An 8780-nucleotide genomic window follows, 5' to 3' on the forward strand; every position below is an offset into this window, starting at 1 on the left:
GTGTTCCAGATGGTTTCAGAGAAAACCGGAGTGCCGGAGGGGTTACCGGAACCCCCGGGGAAGTATTGGGCCTTAGTGGGCTTGAGGGGAGAGAGAGGGCAGCAGCCAAGGAGGTGGCACGCCCCCTCCCATGAGGAGTCCGAATTGGACTAGGGGAGGGGGGCGCGGCCCCTCTTTCCCTCTCCCTCTCCCTCTCTTTCCTTCCCCCTTCCCTCTTCCTAGTTGGACTAGGAAAGGGGAGTCCTACTCCTACTAGGAGGAGGACTCCCCCCTCCTTGGCGCGCCCCAAGGGCCAGCCGGCCCCCCTTGCTCCTTTATATACGGGGGCAGGGGGCACCTCTAGACACAACAATTGATCTCTATATCTCTTAGCCATGTGCGGTGCCCCCTCCACCATATTCCACCTCGATCATATCGTAGCGGTGCTTAGGCGAAGCCCTGCGTCGGTAGCAACATCATCACCGTCATCACGCCGTCGTGCTGACGGAACTCTCCCGTGAAGCTCTGCTGGATCGAAGTTCGCGGGACGTCATCGAGGTGAACGTGTGCTGAACTCGGAGGTGCCGTACGTTCGGTACTTGGATCGGTCGGATCATGAAGACGTACGACTACATCAACCGCGTTGTGCTAACGCTTCCGCTTTCGGTCTACGAGGGTACGTGTACAACACTCTCCCCTCTTATTGCTATGCATAACCATGATCTTGCGTGTGCGTAGGAATTTTTTCTGAAATTACTACGTTCCCCAACAGTGGCATCCGAGCCTGGTTTATGCGTAGATGTTATATGCACGAGTAGAACACAAGTGAGTTGTGGGCGATACAAGTCATACTGCTTACCAGCAAGTCATACTTTGGTTCGGCGGTATTGTTGGATGAAGCGGCCCGGACCGACATTACACGTACGCTTACGCGAGACTAGTTCTACCGACGTACCTTGCACACAGGTGGTTGGCGGGTGTCAGTTTCTCCAACTTTAGTTGAACCGAGTGGCTACGCCCGGTCCTTGAGAAGGTTAAAACAACACTAACTTGATGAATTATCGTTGTGGTTTTGATGCGTAGGTAAGAACGGTTCTTGCTCAGCCCGTAGCAGCCACGTAAAACTTGCAACAACAAAGTAGAGGACGTCTAACTTGTTTTTGCAGGGCATGTTGTGCTATGATATCGTCAAGGCATGATGCTATATTTTATTGTATGAGATGATCATGTTTTGTAACGGAGTTATCGGCAACTGGCAGGAGCCATATGGTTGTCGCTTTATTGTATGCAATGCAATCGCCCTGTAATTCTTTACTTTATCACTAAGCGGCAGCGAAAGTCGTAGAAGCAATAGTTGGCGAGACGACAACGATGCTATGATGGAGATCAAGGTGTCGCGCCGGTGACGATGGTGATCATGACGGCGCTTCAGAGATGGAAATCACAAGCATAAGATGATGATGGCCATATCATATCACTTATATTGATTGCATGTGATGTTTATCCTTTATGCATCTTATTTTGCTTTGATTGACGGTAGTATTATAAGATGATCTCTCACTAAATTTCAAGATAAAAGTGTTCTCCCTGAGTATGCACTGTTGCCAAAGTTTGTCGTGCCGAGACACCATGTGATGATTGGGTGTGATAAGCTCTACGTTCATCTACAATGGGTGCAAGCCAGTTTTGCACACACAGAACACTCGGGTTAAACTTGATGAGCCTAGCATACGCAGATATGGCCTCGGAACACTGAGACCGAAAGGTCGAGCGTGAATCATATAGTAGATATGATCAACATAGTGATGTTCACCATTGAAAACTACTCTATCTCATGTGATGATCGGTTATGGTTTAGTTGATATGGATCACGTGATCACTTAGATGATCAGAGGGATGTCTATCTAAGTGGGAGTTCTTAAGTAATATGATTAATTGAACTTTAATTTATCATGAACTTAGTCCTGATAGTATTTTGCAAATAATGTTGTAGATCAATAGCTCGCGTTGTTACTTCCCTATGGTTTATATATGTTCCTAGAGAAAACTAAGTTGAAAGATGATAGTAGCAATGATGCGGACTGGGTCCGTGATCTGAGGTTTATCCTCATTGCTGCACAGAAGAATTATGTCCTTGATGCACCGGTAGGTGACAGACCTATTGCAGGAGCAGATGCAGACGTTATGAACGTTTAGCTAGCTGAATATGAGGACTACTTGATGTTTAGTGCACCATGCTTAATGGCTTAGAATCAGGACTTCAAAGACGTTTTGAACGTCATGGACCATATGAGATGTTCCAGGAGTTGAAGTTAATATTTCAAGCAAATACCCGAGTTGAGAGATATGAAGTCTCCAACAAGTTCTATAGCTAAAAGATGGAGGAGAATAGCTCAAGCAGTGAGCATGTACTCAGATTGTTTGGGTACTACAATCGCTTGAATCAAGTGGGAGTTAATCTTCCAGATAAAATAGTGATTGACAGAATTCTCTAGTCACCATCACCAAGTTAGTAGAACTTCGTGATGAACTATAGTATGCAAGGGATGACGAAAATGATTCCCGAGCTTTTCATGATGATGAAATCGATGAAGGTAGAAATCAAGAAAGAGCATCAAGTGTTGATGATTAACAAGATCACTAGTTTCAAGAAAAGGGCAAAGGGAAAGAAAGGGAACTTCATGTAGAATGGCAAGCAAGTTGTCACTTCCGTGAGGAATCCCAAAGCTAGACTAAAAGCCTGAAACTGAGTGCTTCTACTGCAAAGGAAATGGTCACTGGAAGCGGAAATGCCCTGAATATTTGGTGGATAAGAAGGATGGCCAAGTGAACAAGGGTATATTTGATATACAGGTTATTGATGTGTACCTTACTAGTGTTTATAGTAGCCCCTGGGTATTTGATACTTGTTCGGTTGCTAAAAATTAGTAACTCGAAACAGGAGTTACAAAATAAACATAGACTAGTTGAGGGTGAAGTGACGATGTGTGTTGGAAGTGGTTCCAAGATTGATATGATCATCATCGCACACTCCCTATACTTTCGGGATTAGTGTTAAACCTAAATAAATGTTATTTGGCATTTGCGTTGAGCATGAATATGATTAGATCATTTTTATTGCAATACGGTTATTCATTTAAAGTCAGAGAATAATTGTTGTTCTGTTTACATGAACAAAACCTTCGTTGGTCATTCACCCAATGAAAATAGTTTGTTGGATCTCGATCGTTGTGATACACATATTCATAATATTGAAGCCAAAAGATGCAAAGTTAATAATGATAGTGCAACTTATTTGTGGCACTGCCGTTTAGGTCATATTGGTGTAAAGCGCATGAAGAAAGCCATGCTGATGGGCTTTATGAATCACTTGATTATGAATCAGTTGATGCTTGCGAACCATGCCTCATGGGCAAGATGACTAAGACTCTGTTCTCCAGAACAATGGAGCGAGCAACCCACTTGTTGGAAATAATACATACTGATGTATGCAGTTCGATGAGTATTGAGGCTCGCGGCGGGTATCGTTATTTTCTGACCTTCACAGATGATTTGAGCAGATATGGGTATATCTACTTGATGAAACATAAGTCTGAAACATTTGAAAAAGTTCATATAATTTCAGAGTGAAGTGGAAAATCATCGTAACAAGAAAATAAAGTTTCTACGATCTGATCGTGGAGGAGAATATTTGAGTTACGAGTTTGGTCTTCATTTGAAACAATGTGGAATAGTTTCGCGACTTACGCCACCTGGAACACCACAGCGTAATGGTGTGTCCAAACATCATAACCGTACTTTATTAGATATGATGCAATCTATGATGTCTCTTACTGATTTACCACTATTGTTTGGGGGTTATGCATTAGAGACAACTGCATTCACGTTAAATAGGGCACCATCTAAATCCGTTGAGACGACACCATATGAACTGTGGTTTGGCAAGAAACCAAAGTTGTCATTTCTTAAAGTTTGGGGTTGTGATGCTTATGTGAAATTTTTTTCATCCTGATAAGCTCAAACCCAAATCGGAGAAATGTGTCTTCATAGGATACCCAAAAGAGACAGTTGGGTACACCTTCTATCACAGATCCGAAGGCAAGACATTCGTTGCTAAGAATGGATCCTTTATAGAGAAGGAGTTTCTCTTGAAAGAAGTGAGTGGGAGGAAAGTAGAATTTGATGAGGTAATTGTACCTGCTCCCTTATTGGAAAGTAGTTCATCACAGAAAGCTGTTCCTGTGACTCCTACACCAATTAGTGAGGAAGCTAATGATGATGATCATGTAACTTTGGATCAAGTTACTACCGAACCTCTTAGGTCAACCAGAGTGAGATCCGCACCAGAGTGGTACAGTAATCCTGTTCTGGAGGTCATGTTACTTGACCATGACGAACCTACGAACTATGAGGATGTGATGATGAGCCCAGATTCCGCGAAATGGCTTGAGGCCATGAAATCTGAGATGGGATCCATGTATGAGACAAAGTGTGGACTTTGGTTAACTTGCCCGATGATCGGCAAGCCATAAAAAATAAATGGATTTTCAAGAGGAAGACGGATGCTGATGGTAGTGTTACTATCTACAAAGCTAGACTTGTCAAAAAAGGTTTTGACAAAGTTCAAGGTGTTGACTACGATGAGATTTTCTCACTCATAGCGATGCTTAAGTTTGTCCGAATCATGTTAGCAAATTGCCAAATTTTATGAAATCTGGCAAATGGATGTCAAAAGTACATTCCTTAATGGATTTCTTAAAGAAGAGTTGTATATGATGCAACCAGAAGATTTTGTCGATCCTAAAGGTGCTAACAAAATGTGCAAGCTCCAGCGATCCATCTATGGACTGGTGCAAGCATCTCGGAGTTGGAATATACGCTTTGATGAGTTGATCAAAGCATATAGTTTTATACAGAATTGCGGTGAAGCCTGTATTTACAAGAAAGTGAGTGGGAGCACTACAGCATTTCTGATAAATATATGTGAATGACATATTGTTGATCGGAAATAATGTAGAATTTTTCTGGATAGCATAAAGGAGTATTTGAAAGGATTTTTTCAAAGAAAGACCTCGGTGAAGCTGCTTACATATTGAGCATCAAGATCTATAGAGATAGATCAAGACGCTTGATAAAGTTTTTTCAATGAGTACATACCTTGACAAGATTTTGAAGTAGTTCAAATTGGAACAGTCAAAGAAAGAGTTCTTGCCTGTGTTACAAGGTGTGAAATTGAGTAAGACTCAAAGCCCGACCACGGCAGAAGATAGAAAGAGAATGAAAGTCATTCCCTATGCCTCAGCCATAGGTTCTATAAAGTATGCCATGCTGTGTACCAGATCTATTGTATACCCTACACTGAGTTTAGCAAGGGAGTACAATAGTGATCTAGGAGTATATCACTGGACAACGGTCAAAATTATCCTTAGTGGAATAAGGATATGTTTCTCGATTATGGAGGTGACAAAAGGTTCGTCGTAAAGGATTACGCCGATGCAAGTTTTGACACTGATCCAGATGACCCTAAGTCTCAATCTGGATACATATTGAAAGTGGGAGCAATTAGCTAGAGTAAGCTCCGTGCAGAGCATTGTTGACTTAGAAATTTGCAAAAGACATACGGATCTGAATGTGGCAGACCCGTTGACTAAACTTCTCTCACAAGCAAAACATGATCACACCTTAGTACTCTTTGGGTGTTAATCACATAGCGATGTGAACTAGATTATTTACTCTAGTACACCCTTTGGGTGTTGGTCACATGACGATGTGAACTATGGGTGTTAATCACATGGTGATGTGAACTATTGGTGTTAAATCACATGGCGATGTGAACTAGATTATTGACTCTAGTGCAAGTGGGAGACTGAAGGAAATTTACCCTAGAGACAATAATAAAGTTATTATTTATTTCCTTATTTCATGATAAATGTTTATTATTCATGCTAGAATTGTATTAACCGGAAACTTGATACATGTGTGAATACATAGACAAAAAGAGTGTCACTAGTATGCCTCTACTTGACTAGCTCGTTGAATCAAAGATGGTTAAGTTTCCTAGCCATAGACATGAGTTGTCATTTGATTAACGGGATCACATCATTAGAGAATGATGTGATTGACTTGACCCATGCCGTTAGGTTAGCACTTGATCATTTTAGTTTACTGCTATTGCTTTCTTCATGACTTATACATGTTCCTATGACTATGAGATTATGCAACTCCCGTTTACCGGAGGAACACTTTGTGTGCTACCAAACGTCACAACGTAACTGGGTGATTATAAAGGTGCTCTACAGGTGTCTCCGAAGGTACTTGTTGAGTTGGCGTATTTCGAGATTAGGATTTGTCACTCCGATTATCGGAGAGGTATCTCTAGGCCCTCTCGGTAATGCACATCACTATAAGCCTTGCAAGCAATGTGACTAATGAGTTAGTTGCGGGATGATGCATTACGTAACGAGTAAAGAGACTTGCCGGTAACGAGACTGAACTAGGTATTGAGATACCGACGATCGAATCTCGGGCAAGTAACATACCGATGACAAAGGGAACAACGTATGTTGTTATGCCGTTTGACCGATAAAGATCTTCATAGAATATGTGGGAGCCAATATGAGCATCCAGGTTCCGCTATTGGTTATTGACCGGAGACGTATCTCGGTCATGTCTACATAGTTCTCGAACCCATAGGGTCCGCACGCTTAAAGTTTTGGTGACGATCGGTATTATGAGTTTTTGTGTTTTGATGTACCGAAGGTAGTTCGGAGTCCCGGATATGATCACGGACATGACGGGGAGTCTCTAAATGGTCGAGACATAGAGATCGATATATTGGACGGCTATATTCGGACACCAGAAGTGTTCCGGATGGTTTCGGAGAAAACCGGAGTGCCGGAGGGGTTACCGGAACCCCCCGGGGAAGTATTGGGCCTTAGTGGGCCTGAGGGGAGAGAGAGGGCAGCAGCCCAGGAGGTGGCGCGCCCCCTCCCATGAGGAGTCCGAATTGGACTAGGGGAGGGGGGCGCGGCCCCTCTTTCCCTCTCCCTCTCCCTCTCTTTCCTTCCCCCTTCCCTCTTCCTAGTTGGACTAGGAAAAGGGAGTCCTACTCCTACTAGGAGGAGGACTCCCCCCTCCTTGGCGCGCCCCAAGGGCCGGCCGGCCTCCCCCTTGCTCCTTTATATACGGGGGCAGGGGGCACCTCTAGACACAAATTGATCTCTTGATCTCTTAGCCGTGTGCGGTGCCCCCCTGCACCATATTCCACCTCGATCATACCGTAGCAGTGCTTAGGCAAAGCCCTGTGTCGGTAGCAACATCATCACCGTCATCACGCTGTCGTGCTGACGGAACTCTCCCGTGAAGCTCTGTTGGATCGGAGTTCGCGGGACGTCATCGAGCTGAACGTGTGCTGAATTCGGAGGTGCCGTACGTTCGGTACTTGGATCGGTCGGATCGTGAAGATGTACGACTACATCAACCGTGTTGTGCTAACGCTTCCATTTTCGGTCTACGAGGGTACGTGGACAACACTCTCCCCTCTCGTTGCTATGCATCACCATGATCTTGCATGTGCCTAGGAATTTTTTGGAAATTACTACGTTCCCCAACCGAGGCTACACCGCGGCAGCGGCACAGTCCCCGTCGTCGTGTAGTGCGCGTGGCGTCCCTATTGGGTGTGCGCTGAGCATCCACCACACGCTCCGCCGCTGGTGCCCATCAGCAGCTGTTGCCGGCCGCCGTTGCCGCCACACCACCTTCGAAAGCCGGGGCCATCGCCCGCTCCGCCGCCGCGGCCCGAAGGCGGGAGGTGGCCGTCGTGTCCGCCACCCACTGCCGGCCACTGTGGCCATCACCCACTTCGCCACCACGGCCCGAAGGTGGGAGGTGGTGGTCGTGGCCACCACCCCATCATCGGCCGTTGTGGCCGCCAGCCCACCGTCGACCGCCGGAGTCAGCACCTGCTCCGCCACTGCCACCCGAAGGCGGGAGGCGGAGGTGGATGCCCGCACGTGCGTCAGCGACCTTGCGCGTCACACCGAGTTCCTTCGGGAGGAGGAGGAGCGCCTGGTCGAGCATGCAAAGAGCCTTACCGCCACCGTGTCCACGGCACACGCCGCCTCAGAGGCGAGGAATCAGGAGATCTACGAGGAGAACCACCGCTTCGAGAGGGGTCGTCTGGAGCGGCAGAGGGCGTTCGAGGTGAGCATCGATGAATCTGCAACAGCGGCAGGCACCGTATTGCGGTTGCCCAGCTCGTCGGTAGGCTCCTCCTCCTCCGCCTCTTACTGAGCACGCTCGGCAGAGGAGAGGCAACTCGAGGTAGTACAAAGCCCCTTCGCAGTACTAGTACTATTTTGTTCAGTTCATCTGACTATAGATGTGGTGGAACTGTACAACGTACTTAAAATTAGCTAGTATATATAGTTGAACTACCTATTTCCGTACGTGGTTGGCAACAATTGGGGAAAAGTTTGGTCGGTACAGCTGTCGAGTTGAACTGTTTGTATAAATTAAGAACGACTGCTTAATCTATGAATGAAATCTATGCTTAATTACTGAATTTTAGTTGCAAAAAGTAGATACTGCAAGTGATTTTAAGCTTCATATTTTGACAAATCGCAGTGTTACAAGGTTGACTAATGGCAATGTTACTAGATCAACAAATGTCAATCTTTCCAGTTTGACAAATGGCAACATACCCAATATGACAGATGCAAATCGCACCAAACTATTTGTAAGTGGTTCCACACGGGTCATCCAAAAGAACCGTTTATGTTGAAGAGATGCACAAATCCTGC

This window comes from Triticum aestivum, chromosome 1D, assembly GCF_018294505.1.
Source record: "Triticum aestivum cultivar Chinese Spring chromosome 1D, IWGSC CS RefSeq v2.1, whole genome shotgun sequence".
Classification (NCBI taxonomy): domain Eukaryota; kingdom Viridiplantae; phylum Streptophyta; class Magnoliopsida; order Poales; family Poaceae; genus Triticum; species Triticum aestivum.